This window comes from Mobula hypostoma, chromosome 9 (assembly GCF_963921235.1).
Source record: "Mobula hypostoma chromosome 9, sMobHyp1.1, whole genome shotgun sequence".
NCBI lineage: Eukaryota > Metazoa > Chordata > Chondrichthyes > Myliobatiformes > Myliobatidae > Mobula > Mobula hypostoma.
This window is the reverse complement of record NC_086105.1, coordinates 74,041,191-74,064,574: the sequence shown is the minus strand read 5'-3', so window position 1 is coordinate 74,064,574 and position 23,384 is coordinate 74,041,191.

The window sequence follows — 23,384 nt, the reverse complement described above, 5'->3', positions numbered from 1 at the left end:
TGCCAGTGATATTAAACCTGATTCTGGTCCTGATTTGGAAATTCACCCTTTCACATTTTATCTGGAAGCAGAGATCTGATGAGCCCAATGTTTGTATCTCTAGGAACTCCGTGATTCCTAACAGGTTCAGACCATGCCCTGAGACCCTGTTACTGTCTGCCCCAATGGCCTTTTGACAGCCTGGCACCATTAGAGGCCTTTCAACTATTTTTAAATGTCAGACATTTAAAAACTGCTTAAATAGATGTAAATAAACCAAAAAAGTAAAAATCATTAAATAGGTGATGCAGTGGTTAGCACATTGCTGTTCCAGCTCCAGCGATCTGGTTCAGTTCCTGCCTCTCTCTGTGATGAGTTTGTACCCTGGGTGCTCCAGTTTCTTGCCAATTTCCTACCCAGGGAATGTGTGGGTTTTCTCTGGTGCTGTCATTTCCTCCCACATTCCAAAGATGTAATGGATAGGTTAATTGGTTATTGTAAATTGTCCTGTGATTACATTCGGGTTAATTTGGGGCTGTGGGGTTGCTGGAATGGTGCAGCTCAAAGAGCCAGAGGAGCCTATTCTGTGCTGTATCACTAAATAATTAACCAAGTATATACATACATATACTGTATAGAACCAAAATGAGAAAACACCTCCAGACCACAGTGTACCCACAATACACACCTATCACTCACAGCGCGTAAAACTAAATATTACAACAAAGCAGTTTATAAAACGTAATTCAAAATGCACATGAAGTGCATTGCACAGGCAAACAGGAAAGAGGAGACAATTTGCTATCCTCGTAATGAGATCTAGGTGGTGGCAGGGTCCTCATTAGTCTCACAGCCTGAGGGAAGAAGCTGTTACCCAGTCAGGCATTCCTAGTCCTGATGCTCCTGTACCTCCTTCCTGACGGTAGTGGATCAAAGAGATTATGGGATGGATGATAGGGATCCTCATCAATGTTTTGGGCCCTTTGTTTGCAATGCTCCCTGTAAATGTCACAAATACGAGGGAGGGAGACCCCAGTGATCCTCTCAACACCTTTTACTGTCCTCTATAGGGTCTTGTGGTCTGACACCTTGCAGCTTCCACACCACACAATGATGCAGCCAGACAGGACACTCTTGATGGTGCTCCTGCAGAAGGTTGTTAGAATGGAGATGGGGAGACTTGCACAAGGCTCAGACTTTCTCCATCTCAGTCTCCTCAGAGAGTGTAGACACTGCTGTGACTCCTTGACTAATGAGGTGGTGCTGTGGGTTAACCTGACCCTTAGGTCATCCAGTAAGGAAAGTCGCAAGGAGAGATATCTGAATAAGCTTCATCTTAGGGCTGGCAAAGATAACTATCTGTGGGTCATGGAAGTGGGTAGCAGAGGACTCTGCCTGGGCAGACTGCCTGGCGATGTTCCGAGTCTATGTTAGAGAGGGAACGTGATATTCCTGGAACGATGGGCACCGCAGAAATAAAAATCTTCCTTGAGAGAGATGGGAACATTTTCCTTTAATTTAGCTTGTGTTTGTCACTGTCATTGTCTATGTGTTTCAGAATGTAAGTTGTAATAAATATACAGGAGTATGCAAAAGTCATAGGTACATAAAAAATTGTAAAGCAAAGTTGCATTCAACAATAATGAAATGAAAAGTTTCCAAATATCAAAAAGTTGCTATAAATTGCTAAAAAAACTAAATCAAATCAATATTTGGTGTGACCACCTTTCGCCATTGAAACTGCATCAATTCTCTTAGGTACACTGTCATGCAGTTTTATAAGAAAAGCAGCTGGCAGGTTGTTCCAAGCACCTTGCAGAACTTACAAACATGAGAAAATCTGCAGATGTTGGAAATCCAAGGCAATACCCACAAAATGTTGGAGGAACTCAGCAGGTCAGGCAGCATCTATGAAAAAAAGTAAACAGTCAATGTTTCAGACCAAGATCCTTCTTTAGGACGCCACCTCCTGAAGAAGGATCTCGGCCCAAAACGTCATTTATTCTACTTACACACATCAAAGTTGCCGGTGAACATAGCAGGCCAGGCAGCATCTCTAGGAAGAGGTACAGTCGACGTTTCGGACCGAGACCCTTCGTCAGGACTAACTGAAAGAGGAGGTAGTAAGAGATTTGAAAGTGGGAGGGGGAGGGGGAGATCCGAAATGATAGGAGAAGACAGGAGGGGGAGTATGGAGCCAAGAGCTGGACAGGTGATTGGCAAAAGGGATGTGAGAGGATAATGGGACAGGAGGCCTAGGGAGAAAGAAAGGGGGAGGGGGAAGCCCAGAGAATGGGCAAGGGGTATAGTGAGAGGGACAGAGGGAGAAAAAGCAGAGAGAGAAAAAGAATGTGTGTATATAAATAAATAACAAATGGGGTACGAGGGGGAGGTGGGGCATTAGTGGAAGTTTGAGAAATCAATGTTCATGCCATCAGGTTGGAGGCTACCCAGACGCAATATAAGGTGTTGTTCCTCCAACCTGAGTGTGGCTTCATCTTGACAGTAGAGGAGGCAGTGGATAGACACATCAGAATGGGAATGGGACGTGGAATTAAAATGTGTGGCCACTGGGAGATCCTGCTTTCTCTGGCAGACAGAGCGTAGGTGATCAGCGAAACGATCTCCCAGTCTGCGACGGGTCTCGCCAATATATAGAAGCCTGCATCGGGAGCACCGGACGCAGTATATCACCCCAGCCAAATCACAGGTGAAGTGTTGCCTCACCTGGAAGGACTGTCTGGGGCCCTGAATGGTAGTGGGAGGAAGTGTAAGGGCATGTGTAGCATTTGTTCCGCTTACAAGGATAAGTGCCAGGAGGGAGATCAGTGGGGAGGGATGGGGGTGGGAGAACGGATGGACAAGGGAGTTGCGTAGGGAGCGATCCCTACGGAAAGCAAAGAGAGGAGGGGAGGGAAAGATGTGCTTAGTGGTGGGATCCCGTTGGAGGTGGCGGAAGTTACGGAGAATTATATATTGGACCCGAAGGTTGGTGGGGTGGTAGGTGAGGACAAGGGGAACCCTATTCCTAGTGGTGTGGCGAGAGGATGGAGTGAGAGCAGATGTGCATGAAATGGGGGAGATGCGTTTGAGAGCGGAGTTGATGGTGGAGGAAGGGAAGCCCCTTTCTTTAAAAAAGGAGGACATCTCCTTTGTCCTGGAATGAAAAGCCAACGGGATCCCACCACTAAGCACACCTTTCCCTCTCCCCCCTCTGCTTTCCGCAGGAATCGCTGCCTACGCAACTCCCTTGTCCATTCGTCCCCCCCATCCCTCCCCACTGATTTGCCATTCAGGGCCCCAGACAGTCCTTCCAGGTGAGGCGACACTTCACCTGTGAGTCGGCTGGGGTGATATACTGCGTCCGATGCTCCTGATGCGGGCTTCTATATATTGGCGAGACCCATCGCAGACTGGGAGATTGTTTCATTTAACACCTCCCCTCTGTCTGCCAGAGAAAGCAGGATCTCCCAGTGGCCACACATTTTAATTCTATGTCCCACTCCCATTCTGATATGTCTATCCACGGCCTCCTCTACTGTCAAGATGAAGCCACACTCAGGTTGGAGGAATAACACCTTATATTGCGTCTGGGTAGCCTCCAACCTGATGGCATGAACATTGACTTCTCAAACTTCCACTAATGCCCCACCTCTCCCTCATACCCCATTTGTTATTTATTTATATACACACATTCTTTTTCTCTCTCTCCTTTTTCTCCCTCTGTCCCTCTCACTATACCCCTTGCCCATCCTCTGGGCTTCCCCCTCCCCCTTTCTTTCTCCCTGGGCCTCCTGTCCCATAACCTCTCATATCCCCTTTGCCAATCACCTGTCCAGCTCTTGGCTCCATCCCTCCCCCTCCTGTCTTCTCCTATCATTATGGATCTCCCCCTCCCCCTCCCACTTTCAAATCTCTTACTAGCTCTTCTTTCAGTTAGTCCTGACGAAGGGTCTCGGCCCGAAACGTCGACTGTACCTCTTCCTGGAGATGCTGCCTGGCCTGCTGCGTTCACCAGCAACTTTGATGTGTGTTGCTTGGAATTCCAGCATCTGCAGATTTCCTCGTGTTTATTCTATTTACTTTTTTCCATAGGTGCTGCCTGACCTACTGAGTTCCTCCAGCATTTTGTGGGTGTTATCTTGGAGAACTTGCCACAGTTCTTCTGTAGACTTTGGTTGTCTTGCTTGCTTCTGTCTCTCCAGGTAATCCCAGACTGCCGTGATGCCATTGAGATCAGAGGTCTATGGAAGCCATATCATCTAAAACCACATAAAAATCTAGGGTGCCCAAAACTTTGCACAGTACTGTATTTTCATTAAAAATAGTGAATTAACTGGCTTCAGCAGGGTATAAAACTGGGGCTAGAACCCTGTTGCTAGTTAAACCTGGAACTGCACTCTAGAATATTTTCTGATATGCAAAGTCATTTAAAAACGATTACAAATAAATGCAACAGTTGTGGAAAAAATAAGTGTCTGAAAAAGAATTAAAGAAAGTAGTGTTTAAAATGAAGCGTTTCGATATTACAACACTAAAACATAATAAGTGAAACAAAAATCCACTTGATTTTTAGTCTTTTTCCTGATCTCTAGGCTGGAAATCCCTTATCAAAAGACTAGGATTATGTTCACACAAAGGCCTGATTGGCGTTCAATCAGAGAGAAGGATTCACCACTCTAAAGTTGGGGCATGCCAGAAAGTCAGAGGGCTTTACTGTTGGCCTCCTTATGAAATCCAGCAATGAAGGAGAGACAGAGGCTTAAAGCCAATCCAAAGAGCAAACTACTAGAGGAATGAAACACGTTGAGTGGCATCTGTGGAGGTAGGGGATCAACATCTTACAGCAGATCACATCTGTAAGGTTTTGTAACTCCAAAACATAAAACTAATTTAATAAAAACACGGAGCCAGGAATAATCTTCGTTTCTACTTTAAGTGAGGCAGGGTGTATCATATCATGGCGGAATGAGGTAGCCCAATCACGTACCCTTTCATATAATCCATAATGAATGATGTAAACAAAGAATGCTTAATCAAACAATACATCTATAATATTACTGAAATATTGAATAGACAACATCATCATTCCAGGACTTACATGCTGAGGAGCAGCTGAAGACTAGTGGGATTCAGTCTCTGTAAACTCGGTTGAGTCACATGTAGATATATGCACTGATTATGGCCCATTAAACACAATTAGATGTGGAAAAGATCATACGAATTGGCTGCAAAGCCTGTGATTGTTACAATGAATGCTTCTGACTGGCTGTAAGATTTGCAATAGTTTCAGTGAATGCTTCTGATTAGCTGTAAAATCTGTGGCTATTATAATGAATGCTTCTAATTGGCTGCGAAAGCTGTGGTTGTTGACAAGCCATGATGCATGTCTCTGTTCTGTAGATAGAGCTGTTCAACTGTCAAGTTAAAAATCATGGTTGGAGGTTCTTTTGCAAAGAGGTGCAATCCAACTGCAACAATAAAGCATTGTCCCCTCATTTTGGAGTGGTCTCTTACATGCAAGAATTAGGCTAATTCATAAGGAATAATTAAGGTTACAAGTATATCAGATATAATCCAGAACAAAATATAAACCATCCAAAACTTGTCAGAATATAATAAATGGTGATTCATCTACTGAGCTGACCATGAAATGCTATCTGGTCATGTATTTGATGTAATGAAAGAGTGTCTTTTATGAAAAAATCATATTGGAATACTGACCATATTTTTGCTCAAAGATAGTGATTTATCTGCCAGTAATTAAAGCTTTACTTTCCAGCAATTTTTCTTCATTGAATAATTATATGCATGATATTAATTAAATTATTAGCATTACAGTCATATCAGGTTTATCTATGACTGGAGTCCGACAGGAATACAATGCCCCATTTCTCTTTGGTGCCTACTGATTAACGTGTCCCTAGCTTCTAATTACTCTCAACATTCAGTAACCTTGACTCATTTTGTCTAAATACCAGCAGCATATTTAAAACTGTAAATAAATTACTGCTACCATTTTGCATTCTCTTGCAACGTTGTTACTAAATTTCACTCAAATTCTTAATGATCAATGATTGAGCAAATTGACATTTTTAAAGAAAGAATTATGGTACTCAGGGACCAGCATAATCCTCTGCAAAATAAATTATTTATAAATTCCAGGGCCAAGATGAAAAGCTGTGTCAATGTTATCTAAAGTCATTTTCCTGTTCAAAGTACACATCCTGGTTCTATAGTAATCACGATTCTTTATACATCAGAAACTTTGTGTCGGTGTGCCAAGAAATTAAATATCTTGATTTCTCTTTTTAAAACACTATGTTAAGTGGTAAACTAGTATTTTAAATGGTGCCATGCTAGTGTAACAGTTAGCATGACATTATTACAACTCGAGAGGTCCGGAGTTTAGAGTTTAATTCAGGTGTTGTCTGTAAGGAGTTGCTACTTTCTCCCTGTGACCATGCTCTGGTTTTGTCCCTCAGTGCAAAGGCATACTGGTTAGTAGGTTAACTGCGAATTGTCCTGTGATTAGGCTAGTATTAAATGGGTGGGTTGTTGGGTGGTGTGGTTTTTTGGGCTTATCTCCTCCTTGGTAGGATGGGGGGGACTACCACTCAAATAGAGGGTATTGGCCACTAGACTTTACTGTAGAGACCAAACAGGGAAGTAAGCTAGTCTTTGAAGAGTGTATACTGTTATACAGTTATACAGACAGTATAACCTCCCCATTTGAGGATACTCATAGATACCTGTATTGGATAGGGCTTAAAATCTCCTTTCGAATTTAGGACTTTGCAGACACTGAAATCAATACCATCACAGAATGGCTTGCTTTTGCTTCTAACTCAAACATTTCTGTATGAAGATATAAACTCAGTGGCCACTTTATTAGTTACACCCTGACACCTGTTCATTAATGCAAATATCTAACCAGTCAATCATGTGTCAGCATCTCAATGTATAAAAGCATGCAGACATGTTCAAGAGGTTCAGTTGTTGTTCAGACCAAACATCAACATGGGCAAGAAATGTGACGTTAGTGACTTTGTCCATGTTGGTGCCAGACAGGGTGGTTTGAGTAGTTTAGAAACTGTTGATCTCCTGGGATTTTCACACACAACAGGCTCTGGAGTTTACAAAGAATGTGTGAAAAACAAACAAAAAATCATCCAGTGAGTGGCAGATCTGTGGATGAAAACGCCTTGTTAAGAGAGGTCAGAGGAGAATGGCCAGACTCGTTCTGGAAGGTGACAGTAACTGAAATAACCACATATTACAACAGTGGTGTGAAGAAAAGCATCTCTGAACGCACAACACATTGAACTTTGAAATGGATGGGCTGCAGCAGCAGAAGACCATGAACATACACTCAGTGGTTCAGGAAGTACTGAATGAAATGGTCATTGAGTGTAAATCAGAGTTGTTTGTGTGTCATTTTGAGCTTGTTCCACCATTTAATAAGAGTATACTGATCTCACTGTTACCTGAGCTAAGCAGGCCCAGCAACCCTGGTAACTTTTTATCCCATTTGCTAATTAAATATCTACCTACCCCTGACTTAAAATATTCAAAGACTTTGCTTGCACTGCCCTTTGTGAAAGAAAGTTCCAAGGACCAGTGATAATCTGAATAGCCCACAGAATCATGTGTAAAGTCTCTTTTTGTTATTTGCTCTCTGCTAGCTCCTTCTTAAGGATCGTTCGACCTTTGAATCATAGTTATCCAAAAAAATACAAACACATTAAAGGATTAAAACAAGCAGCAAAACCCACTATATTAAATCATAATTACTCACTAACATTTTAACATTTCCAAAATGCAAGATGAATATTGGAACATAGTTCTAGATTATGATTGACACAGAAAGGTCACAACAAAGCAAACTCAAAAACAAATAGAGTGCACATTTTTCTGAGATAAAACACATCAAAAGCGGGTGATACCTTTCTGGCATGTTCTACCCTTTCCAGTCCTGAAGAAGGGTCTTGGCCTGAAATGTTGACTGTTTATTCACTTCCATAGATACTTTGGATTTCCAGCACCCGTAGAGCTCGTGTTTTTCAAAAGGATGTCGTACTTTTTACTTATTCTTAGCGACTTTTTAATAATTAAGTATTTGCTGCACAGCATTATACATCCTTGAAATGCAATGCCTTTTGCATGAATTTGCAACAGGTTTTTAAGTTGTGATGTGATGACAGCTAGTGGTTTATTATTACTTCTGTTCTTGACAGCCTGCTGACTATTGCAGTGCAAAATGAAGCAGCTTTCTGTGGTTAACTAGACACATAGGGCAGAAATTGCTGCTGGATTTTCTCCATAAAAAAGATGTGAAAGGATTGCCTTGCTGTTAGTTGGAAAAATATACTTACTAAATAGGAGAAAACTAAGTTCCATTATCTATCTGTTCTTTCATTATTTAGATCTATCCACCTTTAGGGATTCAAAGGATTAAACAGCCCCTTTCAAGCCACATTGTCTGTGCTTATTGTGATGCTTGTCTACACTAATCTCATTTGTCTACTTTATACCCATATTCCTCTGCACCTTTTCTATACAGGTAGAGTACTGTGACACAGAAATACAGCTAGGGTGCCAAAGAATTTTGCACAGTACTGTAGTAATTTCATGTATTGCACTGTACTGCTACTGCAGAAAAAAAATAAATTTCATGACACGTGAATGATGATAAACCTGATTCTGACATGAGTCCCTATTGTGGACTGAAAGTCGGAAGAGGGCAGAGCGAGGGGAATCACGGTTTGGAAAAAGGGAAGGGAGAGGGGAGGGAGTAGGAAGCACCAGAGGAACATTCTGTTATGATCAATGAACCAATTGTTTGGAATCAGGGACCTTGCCTGCACCCATGCCAACTGCCACCCTTGGCGCTCCATCTCTGCAACGTGTCCCACACCCCTCCCATGGCACTCCACCCTTACCATTCCCAATATCCTTTATTCTCGCCAGATTTACCAACTGCTCCACATTGACAAATACAGAATTGCACAAAAGTCTTATGCATCCTAGCTCAATATATATACATATGTGCCTAAGAGTTTTGCACATTTCCAGTTGCATGTTAAACATTGTAATTACTTCTATCCGCTACTCTCCTTCCAGATAACCACCAACTTTAATGTAAATGTAAGGGGTTTCTTCTTCTATGTTACTGCGTAGGATAATTAAAATGGCTTCTTTATTATGTTATAATTAAAATACCTTCTTTGTTATGTTAACTGCTGAGAAAGTTCTCTCGCTAGCAGCTTGTTTGGGTTATATTATTGTTAAGAGAGAAACGGACCAATTGTGATAAATGTTATTCTTCCTAGTGTGTCTGTAAGATATTGTGATGCACGGGTTTTTGGGGAGAAGGTACGATGGAGACAGAGAGAGCGGACAGGATGCTGTGAGCTGGCCGATGGGGCAGATCCGAGCCGGAGTCCGAGGTCCAGGGTCTTCGGCGAGGAGAGGAGACGAATACAGGCTCGTGTGGAGCGTCTGGTTGACCACCGTGGGTGGTCCCAGGCGGCAAGTCAAGGAGGTCGGAGGATTGTTACTAGAGCTCCAACTGTTTGTACATGAAGAGATTGAACTTTGATAAGATTGGTGCCTTTTATTTCCCTTTTATATTTTATCTCTATTAATTATATAGTTTCAGTAATATCTATAAATTGTAATCAATTAATCATATGTGGTGTTTTGTCTGTTATTTGGCGGGGTGGGGTACATCACACAGCATCCACACAAACTTAATTACCCAGTTTGGCAGGGCTGACGGCTGCTTTCCCTAGACAGCGAGTTGAGTGAGCCTGAGGCTTACCTGGGGGGCTAAATTTGGGGGCTTTGTCCGGAATTGGATTCAGTGGGGTGCTGCGTGATTGCCTGTTTAAATCAGTGCTGCTGTGTCTCTGTGGGATTGCGGTTAGTAATGTGTGTCTTTGTGGGTTATTTGCTGGTTATTGCTGTATGCGTGGTGGGTGAGGTCTTTGTTCGAGTTCAGACTAGCATTGACGAGTTGGAGGTGGGACTAGGGGCTGTCCATACTGTTAAGAGAGAGAGGAAAGAGTGGTCTGATTTGGAGATAGTGTCTGCAAATAAATGTTCTAGCTATGGCAGGCTCCGTCTGGCGTTTAGGATATTGTTCACCCCTAAAGGGGCGGAAGCGTGTTAGACGTGGGTGGAGCGGATCTCTCAGTTGTTAGATGAGTGGCAGTGCTCGGTGGAGGGAGAGCGACAGGGACTGGCTGAAAGTTTGAGTAGGCGGGCTGGTGACGGTGTTAGAACTGTCAAGCTCACTTACACCGTAGTGACAGCTGTCAGTTATTTGAAAGAGGGGGAAAGTTTTCAGTGTATCTTCTCTGGATAAGAGGGCGGCTAAATTGCTTGCAGTGCCAGGGGGATCATTTCAGGGGATCAGTTGTTCAGTTGATCAGAGAGGTGTCGGGAAACTTAGTGGAGGCCCAGTGGGGGAATGGCTTGGGGTCTCTGGGGGAGCACGTTCCCAGCAATGTACCAAGGAACTTCTGAAAGGAAAAGACCCTATTCCTGAAGGCTTAGAGGGACCACACCCCAGGGTGTCATTACGGATCGATGGAAGCTATGCTAAAGCTATCCTCGACACCAGGGCGCAGATCAAGTTGTTGTACAGTTCGTTTTACAACTGGTGTCTGAAGCATTTACCCTTGACAACATTAAGGGCACTGGAGGTTTGGGATACCACTGCCAGTGATTATCCAGAAGATGATGATTGGTTAGTGACCCCGGAGTTCATGAGGGCATTGTCTGTGCACCCAGTGCTTGGAGCTGCTTGTGAGGACGTCTGTAGCAGCCTTGGGCCGATACCGAATTTAAATGAGAGCCGATTATGGTACGTCCTGGGGGATGTATCTGAAGGTGAGACCCTCTTAGTAGACGCTCCAAAATACCACGAGGGAGGGGAGTTGACCGCTGAAGACACCTTGGTGAGAGAGGGGTCGCAGCAACTGGATCCTGTAACCGTGGAAGATGTAGGTAGCGTGTGTGCGGATTATAGGATTCTGAACAGGCGCACTGTCATTGACCAGAATACGGCCCTGAGGGCCGAAGACGCGATGGTCTGTTTGTGTGGTGTGATGTGGTGTAATGTGCTGGATCTGAGGAGTGGATGTTGCCAGATCCCAATGAGTGAGGCCGATAAGGAGAGGATGGCCGTTATAGGTTCCCTAGGATTCTTTCGATCCAAAAAGATGCCCCAGGGCATATCCGGAGTCCCTGCAAACTTCCCGTTGGGCATGCGGAAGACCATGGGGGATGTGAAGGAGTGTGTTTTGGCGTATGTGGATGACTGCCTAGAGTTTGGATTCACCTGGGGGGACTATGATGCGAGGCAAGTGGCGAAGCCCGGACGACAAAGAGTTAAAGAATTAAAACTTTCTTTGGACGAGTGCCAGGTCTGGAGAAAGAGGGAGTTCGGGGAAAAGCAACAGAAGTGAAGTGTAAAATGTGGAGTAGTTTTTGGCCGGCGGAGTTTGGTGCACTCTGAGAAAAATGACCCGACGTACAAGTTGAACTTCCTGGTGTTGGAACAGACGGTGGTGGACCTGGGGATGGAAACCCAGGTCGTCAATCGGAATGAGACACTGGAGAAAGAGGGGATTTGCACCGCTGAACTGAGCACTCAGACATGAATACTGGAGACTGAGTACCGCACTTTTGGAACAAACGTTGAAGACTTAGAGTCCACACTCGTCAAGACGGAGAACCAGAATTTCAAGCAGAAACTGCGGCCACTTACTGATGAATTAATCCAGAAAAGATTGGAAGACTTAGAAGTTGGGGAATGCCAAGGAAGCTGGATTCGAAGGATGATGTGCTGGGTGTGTGGTACATGCTGCCTTTGGCTAACTTCCCCTTGATTGAGGAAGAGGCTTTTGACCCTTCCCCCACTGAGTCAGGTGTAGTGGGGAGGGCTAGCTGTGGGCAGCCTGGATTACAGCAGGACCCGGAAGGAAAAGAAGCCGGGCCCTGGACATGGGACAGGAGGCTCCAGGTTGCAGTGGGGGCATGAGTGAGAGATTGAGAGAGGAGCTGGCAAGCAGACCCGAGTTATCCCCAGTAGTGTCCGAGCCTGAAGGGTTTAGGTGAGGGGGTACGGAGGTCTCGGAGGATTAGGAATCTCCCAGATAGGTTGGCCTATATGATGCCCGTGGGACCGGGTGTAAGGTCCACTGTTTGGGGAACAATGTCACTGTTTGTACCTGGATTGGGTTTTTGCGTCTGCAGGAATGATTGGTGAGTTATTTAGAAGTCATGAGGACATGACTTTATTTTGTGGGGGGAGAGTGTAAGAGGTTTTTTCTTTTATGTTACTGCGTAGGCTAATTAAAATGGCTTCTTTTTTATGTTAACTGCTGAGAAAGTTCTCTCGCTAGCAGCTTGTTTGGGTTATATTATTGTTAAGAGAGAGAATGAACCAATTGTGATAAATGTTATTCTTTCTAGTGTGTAAGATATTGTGATGCACGGGTTTTTGGGGAGAAGGCGCGATGGAGACAGAGAGAGCGGACAGGATGCTGTGAGCTGGCCGATGGGGCAGACCCGAGCCGGAGTCCGAGGTCCAGGGTCTTTGGCGAGGAAAGGAGGCGAAGACAGACTTGTGTGGAGCATCTGGTTGACCACTGTGGTTGGTCCCAGGCGGCGGGTCGAGGAGGTCGGAGGGGATCGAATGGTGAAGAGAGGATCGTTACTAGAGCTCCAGCTGTTTGTGCATGAAGAGATTGAACTTTGATAAGTTTGGCACCTTTTATTTTCCTTTTATATTTTATCTCTATTAATTATATAGTTCCAGTAACACCAATAAATTTAATCAATTAATCGTATATAGTGTTTTGTCTGTTATTTGAGGGGTGGGGTACATCACACAGCATCCACACAAACTTAATTACCCAGTTTGGGGGGGTTGAGGGCTGCTTCCCCTAGACAGCGAGTTGAGCGAGCCTGAGGTTTACCGGGGGGGGGGCGTGGGGGCTACATAAAAATTTCAGAATCAGTTTTATTATCATTGAGAAATGTCTTGGAAATTATTTTGTGACATAATGTAGTCTTAGATTCATAAAATTCTAAGCATAGAAACAGGCCTTCAGGCCATTGAATCCACACTGACCTGTTGTTCTGCCATCCCATTTATCTGCACTTGGAGTTTATCCCCCCAAACCCCTCTCGCTCACGTACCTCTCCAAGCTTCACTTAAGTGTCAGAAGTGAATCCATATCTGCCACTTCTACTGGCAGCTCTTCCACACTTGCAGCATCCTCTCAGTGAAGAGGTTTCCCCTTAAATATTTCAACTTTCTCCCTAAACCTATGAACTCTAGTTTTATAGACCACACCTGGAGTTTTGTGTGCAGTTTTGGTCCCCTAATCTGAGGAAAGACATCCTTGCCATAGAGGGAGTACAAAGAAGGTTCACCAGATTGATTCCTGGGATGGCAGGACTTTCATATGAAGAAAGACTGGATGAACTGGGCTTGTACTCATTGGAATTTAGAAGATTGAGGGGGGATCTGATTGAAACGTATAAAATCCTAAAGGGATTGGACAGGCTAGATGCAGGAAGATTGTTCCCGATGTTGGCGAAGTCCAGAACGAGGGGTCACAGTTTGAGGATAAAGGGGAAGTCTTTTAGGACCGAGATTAGGAAAAACTTCTTCACACAGAGAGTGGTGAATCTGTGGAATTCTCTGCCACAGGAAACAGTTGAGGCCAGTTCATTGGCTATATTTAAGAGGGAGTTAGATATGGCCCTTGTGGCTACGGGGATCAGAGGGTATGGAGGGAAAGCTGGGGCGGGGTTCTGAGTTGGATGATCAGCCATGATCATAATAAATGGCGGTGCAGGCTCGAAGGGCCGAATGGCCTACTCCCGCACCTATTTTCTATGTTTCTATGTTTCTATGTTTCTATAACCTCCAGAAATTTGAATGTGGAGGGGAAGAAGCTGTTCCTAAAATGTTGAGCGTGGGCCTTGAGGCTCTGGTATCTCTTTCCTGATGGGAGTAGGGAGAAAAGCTCACGTCCGGGTTGTGAGATTCTTTAATGAGAGATGTCCTTTCTTGAAGCTCCAGTATTTAAAGGTGCTCTCCATAGTGGGAAGGTTTGTGTCCATGATGCCCTCTGACTGACTGCGCTCGGCAGCCTCTTGTAATACTGTGCATTGGAGCTACGATACCAGGTGATGATGCAATCAGTAAGAATTTACTCTCCAGATCTCCCTTCTCACCTTAAACTTAAAAAGAGCTTTGTCCAGCGATCAGTCTGGACATCAGCAGTCTTGAGAGGAGGGGTTTTCACTGCCTAAGTAGAATGTGCCCCAATGGGTTGTTACCATGAAAAGCGCTTTGACCAGCAATCAATCGCATTTCGGACAAATTAGCAAGAACAAGGAAGGCAGCAGCCCTCATCAGAGTGGACTGCGTCAGGGCGCCGACTGTGTCGCTTCGGCCGGGGTCAGGGCGCCGACTGTGTTGCTTCAGCCGGGGTCAGGGCGCCGACTGTGTTGCTTCGGCCGGGGTCAGGGCGCTGACTGTGACACTTCGGATTGAGTCACAGCGCCGACTGTGACACTTCGGACTGAGTCAGAGTGCCAACTACATAGGACATACATTGAGGTAGTTACACCCAAGATGCAGGACACAGGAAACTGGGTTATGTCAGGAAGAGGTTAAGGAGCAGAGTATCCCTGTGGCTATCACCCTCAACAACAGATATATCACTTTGAATACTGTCGGGGGAGGTGACCTAACAGAGGAGAGTCACAGTGGTCGGGTCTCTGGCTCTGAGTCTGCCTTCGTGTCTCAGAAGGGAAGGCGGAGAAGAGGCGCGCTGCGGTGATAGGGGATTCGCTAGTGCGGGGAATGGACAGGAAGCTCTGTGGGTGAGAATGAGATTCCTGGATGGTAGGTTGCCTCCCAGGTGCCAGGGTCCAGGACATCACGGATTGAGTCTTCATCATTCTTTAGTGGGTGGGAGAAGAGCTAGAAGTTGTGGTCCATGTACGTACCAATGACATTCTGTAAAATGAGTGATGAGGTTCTGCAGAGGGAATTCAGGGAGTTAGGTGCTAAGTTAAAGGGCAGGACCTCCAGGGTTGTGATCTCAGGATTGCTTCCCATGTCACATGCTAGTAAGGCAAGAACTAGGAAGATTGTATAGTTTAATTGTGGCTAAGGAGTCGGTGTAGGAGGGAGACCATAAAATTTCTTGATCACTGGGCTCTCTTCCAGGGAAGATGGGACCCATACAGAAAGGACAGTTGGAGCTGAACTGGGGGGGGACTAATATCCTCGCAGGAAGGTTTGTTAATGCTGCAAGGTAGGGTTTAAACTAGAGTTGCAGGGGGATGAGAACCAGGGTGCCAGAACATTTAGATTATGAAGACACACAGTCCTCTTTTATTGTCATTTAATAATGCATGCATTAAGAAAGGATGCATTATTTCCTCCGATGTGATATCACAAAACACAGGACAGATCAAGACTGAAAAAACTGACGAAACCACATAATTATAACATATAGTTACAACAGTGCAACAATACCATAACTTGATGAAGAAGTCCATGAGCACAATAAAAGTGCAAAGTCTCTTAAATGCCCCACATCTCACGCAGACGGGAGAAGGAAGAACTCTCCCTGTCATGCCGACCACAGTCTGACTCTGAGACATCTGAAAACTTTGAGCTCTGATCAGCTCTCTGACACCGAGTACTGAGCGCCATCTCTGTCCAAACGATTCGACCTCAACCTCGGTTGCCAACAGCAGGCAAAGTCGGGGATTTTGGGGCCTACCCTCCGAAAGATTCCCGGCCACGCAGTAATGACAGCAGTGAACGAGCGTTTCAGAAATTTCTCCAGATGTTCCTCTGTGCTTTCACGTCCATTCTCCATCAAATCAGAATTGTCCACGGCCCCTATTTAACAGATACAATATCATTTTCACCGGAGGGCTGCATACGTGCGCGGTGCGCTGCCTCTCTCCTCCGGCCGTGGTTGTGGAGGCAGATGTTGGTAAGACCTCAGACAAAGTCATAAATCAAAAGGTTGAGCATGGTGTGACCAGTGTCCTGAGCTGAGGATATTTCAATGAAAGAAGCATCGTAGGAAAGGCGGATAATAGTGCTGAAGATGAGGTCGCTGGTTTACAAACAGAGGCAAAGTGTAGTGAGAAGAGGCTGTTGACAGGTCAAAATTGCAGTCAACAGGATGCGTTGCAATGTAAAAGGCAGACAAAATCAAAAAGGGTGAATATAGGACTGAAGGTGTTGTATTTGAATGCGCGCAATATACGGAATAAGATAGATGAACTTGTAGCACAGCTACAGATTGGCATGCATAATATTGTAGGCATCACTGAATCATGGCTGGAAGAAGATTATATCTGGGAGCTTAAAGTTCAAGGATACACATTGTATCAAAAGGCGGAGAGGGCGGCATTGCTCTGCCTGTTAAAAAAAAGAAAACAAATCATTGGAAAGAAGTGACATAGAGTCAGAAGGTGTTGAATCATTGTGGATAGAGCCAAGGATCTGCAATGGTAAAAATACCCTGATGGGAGTTATGTATAGGCCCCCAAGCAGTAGTAGCAATGTGGTCTACAAATTACAACAATAGATAGAAAATACATGTCAAAAGTGCAATGTTATAGTAGTGATGGGGGTTTCAAAATACAGGTAGATTGGGAAAATCAGGTTGGTAAAGTATTCCAGGAAGGAGAATTTTTAGAGTGCCTACGAAATGGCTCTTTAAAAAAATTGTGGTTGAGCCCAGTAGGGGATCAGCTATTCTGGATTGGGTATTGTGCAATGAACCAGAATTAATTAGAGGCTTAAGGTAAAAGAACTCTGAGGGGAAAGTGATCATAATATGATTGAATTCACCCTGAAATTTGAGAAGGAGAAGCTAAAGTCAGATGTATCAGTATTACAGTGGAGTAAAGCAAATTACAGAGGCATGAGAGAGGAGTTGACAGAATTTGTTGGAAAAGAACACTGGCAGGGGTGACAGCAGAGCAGCAATGGCTGGAATTTCTGGAAGCAATTCAGAAGGTATGGGATATATACATTGCAAAGGGGAGGAAGTAGTCTAATGGCAAGATGACACAGCCGTGGCTAACAAAAGAAGGCAAAGCCAACAGTCAACGGGGATGACGAGACAGCCTACAGGGATGAGGTCCAGCACCTGGCTGCCTTGTATGCCAACAATAACCTGGCCCTTAACACCCAGAAGACCAAGGAGATCATTGTGGACTTCAGGCGTGCTAGGAGCCACAGTCACGTCCTCATCTACATCTACAGAGCTGTAGTGGAGCGTGTATCAAGCTTCAAATTCCTTGGTGTCCACATTTCCAAGGATCTCACCTGGTCCCTGAACTCCTTCACCCGGATCAAAAAGGCGCAACAGCACCTTTATTTCCTGTGGAGCATGAAGAAAGCTCACCTCTGTCCCAGGATACTGACGGACTTTTACCACTGTACCATTGAGAGCATACTCACCAACTGCGTCTCAGTGTGGTATGGCAATTGTCCCGTATCGGACTGCAAAGCACTCCAGCGTGTGGTGAAAACTGCCCAGCGGATTATCGGCACCCAATTGCCCACATTGAGAACATCTACCATAAACGCTGCCTGGGCAGGGTGGAAAGCATTATCAAGGATGCACCTCACCTTAACCATTGACTTTTACTCTCCTGCCATTGGGTAGGCACTACAGGAGTCTCCACTCCCGCACCAGCAGGCATAGAAAGAGCTTCTTCCCTGAGGCTGTGACCCTGCTGAACCTCCCATCACAGTGCTAAGCAGTATTGCACCCATATTGTACTGTCTCAGTACTTTTATATTTGTGTGCTGTAGCACTTACTTTTTATTCACAGTTATTTTGAAAATAACACTATTCTTTGCATTTCTGGTTAGATGCTAACTGCCTTTCATTGGCTTTGTATCTGTACTCAGCACAATGACAATAAAGTTGAATCTTATCTAATAAAAGCTAAAGCGAAGGCATATAATAGAGCAAAAATTAATGGGAAGTTAGAGGATTGGAAAGCTTTTAAAAACCAGCAGAAGGCAACTAAAAAAGTCATTAAAAAGGTAAAGATTGAATACAAAAGTAAGCTAGCCGATAATATTGAAGAGGAGACCAAAAGTTTCTTCAGATACATAAAGTGTAAAGGAGAGGTGAGTGTGGATATTGGACTGCTGGAAGATGATACTGGAGAGGTAGTAATAGGGACAAGGAACGGGCGGATGAACTGAATAAGTATTTTGACTCAGTCCTCAACATGGAAGACACTAGCAATATAGTGGAAGTTCCAGTTGTCAGGGATCATGAAGTGTGTGAAGTTACCATTTCTAGAGAGAATGTTCCCAGGAAACTAAAAGGTCTGAAGGTAAGTCACCATGACCAGATGATATACAGCATAGAGTTCTGAAAGAGTTGACTGAAGAGATTGTGGAGGCATTAGTAATGATCTTTCAAGAATTACTAGATTCTGGAATGGTTCTGGAAGACTGGAAAATTGCAAATGCCACTCCACTCTTCAACAAGGGAAACTATAGGCTTGTTAGTCTGATCCCAGTAGTTGGCAGATGTTGGAGTCAAATATTAGGGATGAGTTCTCAGGGTACTTGGAGGCACATGATAAAATAGGCCATGGTCAGCATGGTTTCCTCAAAGGAAAATCTTGCCTGACATATCTGTTGGAATTCTTTGAAAAAATAGCAATCAGGATAGACAAAGGAGGTTGACAAAGGTTGATGTTGTGTACTTGGAATTTCAGAAGGCTATTGACAAGTTGCCACACATGAGACTGCTTAACAAGCGACAAGCCCATGGTATTACAGGAAAGATTCTAGCATGGATAAAGCAGTGGCTGGTTGGCAGGAGGCAAAGAGTGAGAATAATGGAGACTTTTCTGGCTGGCTGGTGGTGACTAGTGGTGTTCCAGGGGTGTGTGTTGGAACCAATTCCTTTTATGTTACGTGTCAATGATTTGGATGATGGAATTGATGGCTTTGTTGCAAATGTTGCAGATGATATGAAGATAGGTGAAGAAGGTAGTTGTGAGGAAGTAGAGAGGCTACAGAAGATCTTAGACAGGTTAGGAGAATGGTCAGAAAAATGGCAGATGGAATACAATATTGGGAAGTGTATGATGATAAACTTTGGTAGAAGAAATTAAAAGGTTTACTATTTTCTGAAAGGAGAGAAAATACAAAAAAAAACTGAGGCACAAAGTAACTTGGGAGTCCTTCTGCAGGATTCCCTAAAGATTAATTTACAGGTTGAGTCTGTGGTGAGGAAGGCAAATGTGATGTTAACATTCCCTGTTTTTGCACTCTCCCCCTGCATTCTGCAATCTGGCCATGTCCTGCTCTCTAAATTTTAACCATTACGATACCCGCTTTCTCGTTTACTGTGGATATCTAAATCATTGACCCCATGTCAAAACTTGTAATGTGGTTTGTCACTGCAGAGTTTCTATGTTCAGGGTGTATTTCCTATAAAGCTTGCTGTTGCTAATTTGGAATGATATCTGTTTGAAGAGACTATCTAAACAGCTGTCAGGCAGGACTTCTTCCTCCTGAAACAGAACTGAGCAACAGATTAGTTTCTTATGAGCTCTGGATGATACATTCCATTATTCGCCAGAAAATAATTCAATACTATAGAGAAAGGCAGAGTGGCTAATTCACCCCTTGAGGATCCCGACATGTTTGTCAATGGCAGCTTCCTCGTCTGGTTGAGATGATAACATATCACTTGGGAAATGATGAATATAAGATCAGACCTCATCTATCAAAGGCATTGCTTATTGCAGTTCCAGTGCTTGAGCAGCCCTAATCTCTAAATGACAGGAAAGACTTGTGGGGGTAAATGCCCCTCCTTATCCCCAGTTGCTGACATTCCCATTGAAAAGCATTACCACATTTGCGTTAAATGTAAATTTTGCTCCTCGTAGAAATTGTCAATGTTGTTTTGAATATCGTTTCACCTTTTTTTCATGCTTAACTCTGTGAAATCATTTGACGTTTATTGACAGTTTTTCATAGTAAAGCAATGTGAAATATCAAATTCCACAGATCTGGATTTAAGCCCACAGGTTAAAGAGCTACCAGCCACAACTGATCTATTTTGACATAAGGTGCAGCAAGAGACTTAGACTTCCACATTTATCTGATTGTACATTAGCAGCACGGACATCAGAGAACCAGTTATACTTTGCTCCATGCTCCAATGTGAACAGTGACTGTCATCTTGTACGCTGTGAACTTCAGGTAGTGTAACTTTGAAAAGTAGATTTTTAAAAAAGAAATTAGAGATACTTTTCCAAGGTAATTACCAACAATTTACAAGGACGTTGCCGGGACTTGAGAAACTGAGTTACAGAGAAAGGTTGAATAGGTTAGGATTTTATTCCCTGGAGCATAGAAGAATGAGGGGAGATTTGATAGAGGTATATTAAATTATGACGGGTATAGATAGAATGATTGCAAGCAGGCTTTTTCCACTGAGACTAGGGGAGAAATAAAACAGAGGACATGGGTTAAGGGTGAAGGGGGAAAAGTTTAAAGGGAACATTGGGGAGGGGGGCTTCTTCACACAGAGAGTGGTGGGAGTGTGGAATGAGCTGCCAGATGAAGTGGTAAATGCAGGCTCACTTTTAACATTTAAGAAAAACTTGGACAGGTACGTGGATGAAAGGTGTATGGAGGGATATGGTCCAGGTGCAGGTCAGTGGGACTAGGTAGAAAAATAGTTCAGCACAGCCAAAAGGGCCAAAAGGCCTGTTTCTGTGCTGTAATGTTCTATGGTTCTAATATTACACAGATTTCCAGAAGATATTACCGTATTTTGTCAAAGGATAGCAGTTAATCTGGTCTCTGCCCAGCTTAATCTTGTGGTTCTACGAATCTTCTGAAAGTCCTTTTGGTATAGCTACTTCCGTCAGTCCGTGGCCATATGCAGTCACGAGAGATTCAATTCAATTCGAGTTCATTGTCATTTAACCATATATGAATACAGCCAAACAAGACAGCATTACTATGGGGTCAAGGTGCAAAGACACATTACCAATAGTCACACACAGTAAGCATACACAAGGTTACAATCACATAATAGGAGTCCCAACACCCACACCCAATGATATCATCTGTCAACTGGGCCCCAACGCCCGACTCCTGCTGGGCGAAAACGTGGCTTTGAGGCCCAGTCCTTGCATATACAAGTGCAAAAGGAATATTAGTAAAATCACACCCAGACAAATATATATGTATATAGTCTAGACCCCACAGTCTATTTTAAACTTTTAGTCGCCACAACTGCGCTACAGCACCTCCGCTAGAGCGTGACAACTTGGGTGCCTCTCTTCCGGCGGCTGAAATGCAAGTGGCTCCACAGCTTGAGGCCCGAGTCTAGTGAGTGCCGCTAAAAAATCTGCAGTCAGCCACAAGAGAGCTCGTCTTGTGCTGAGCGAAACCCGGGGAGGGCAGCTCCAATTCTGTTCTGGACACTGGCACACCGTGAAGCACAATGCCTCCATCCCCTCACTTTAGGTGGCTGCAAACAGGCAACACCATGGCTTCAGGCCTAGTCTTTGCTACGACCGAGGACTGGGCCCCCTCCATCTGTCCCTGCTCGCACCCAATAGATCAGCAAATTGAACTGCGGCATACCACGTTGCCGACCAATCCCCAAAGGATCTAGCGACCACAAGGAAAATGTCCATGACATCCACTGACTATCTGACTGTCAGCCTCCATCGACGCAGGCACCAGAAAGTGAGACTAGATGTCTCTAATAATTAGTGCTGAATCCAGGAGCACATCGCATCTTCAGTTCATTTTCTACTTCTGGGGCTGCAGCACATAGGATGGCGATGGGCTTACACTTGCACAGTTGACTAGTCAGCTCAATTCACTCTTCCATTAAATTTCAGTCATCTCAAACATTGAATTAACTCGATGTTTCTTAACACCCAAAGGCTCTGTTAAAGTAAAAAGCTCACTTTTATTGTCAAATGCAAATGATCTTACAAATTTATGGCTTAATTCATGATTCATACTTTTACTAATTTTATGTCCTATTAAGCAAAACAACATCTGAGTATTGCTTTATAACTAAAGCCTGGGAATAAGTAAGCAATAAAGTGTTTAAGTAGGCTGGCGAGGTGGCATAGTGGTTAGCACAAAGCCTTGCAGCACCAACAATCAGCGACAGGGGTTCATTTCCCATTACTACCTGTCAGAAGTTTGTTCATTTTCCCGTGACCACATGTGCTTTCTTCAGGTACTCCACTTTCCTCCCACATTCCAGTGATGGATGGGTTAGTGTTAGGATTAACGTTAGTAAATTGTGGACATGCTATTCTGAGATCACAAATCTCAGTAGGTCATCAATGCATTTCACTGTATGTTTCGATATACATGTTACAAATAAAGATAATCTACTTTTAAAACAAAACCTAAGTATTGAATTCCCTTATTTGGCACATTCGAATTGTCTGACCATTTCTTTAATCTGACCATTTACTGTTTCCCCTCTTCCTTCATGATTTCCTTGGACATGGACATGGTCCAGATGTTGGAAAGGTTCACAACTTGTTCCTACACCCTCCCAAATGCTGGGAAAGAATGAAAGAGAACTCCAACTCCCATTGGGAAGACAATTAAAGAAAGGTATCCACACCAGTTCCAAATTTGTGTACAGGTCATTCATGAACTAAATATTTTGTTCCAGATCTTGCAAGAATATTGATCGCAAATCCCATCACACTGTGAAACTGAAAGTAACATCAGGGGGGAGCCTAGGACCAGAGGACACTGTCTCAGAATTGAGGGGCACCTATTTAGTTTAAAGATAAGGAGAAATTTGTTTAGCTAGAGGGTGGTTAATCTATGGAATTCAATGCCACAGGTGGCTGTGCAGGCGAAGTTGTTGGTTATATTTAAAGCAGAGGTTGATAGCTTCTTGATTAGCCAGGGTGTGAAAGGTTAAGGGAAGAAGGCAGGAGAATGGGTTGAGAGGGAGAATAACAGCCATGATGGGATGATGGAGCAGGTGAATAGCACAATACTGCTCCTGGCTCTTATGCTCTTCATGATTTTGTTTCCATTCATGTCTGAGAACGTCCTGGGTCAGTGATATAACCTTCCTCCAAAGGCTGTAGCTTTTTCCAAATGGGTTAAGCAAATCAGCTGGTTTGATGTGAAATTAAATAACCTTCAAATATGAGGAAATCTGCAGATGCTGGAAATTCAAGCAACACACACTAAATGCCAGTGGAATGCAGCAGGCCGGGCAGCATCTATAGGAAGAAGCACAATCGACGTTTCGGGCCGAGACCCTTCGTCAGGACTAACTGAAACATAGAAA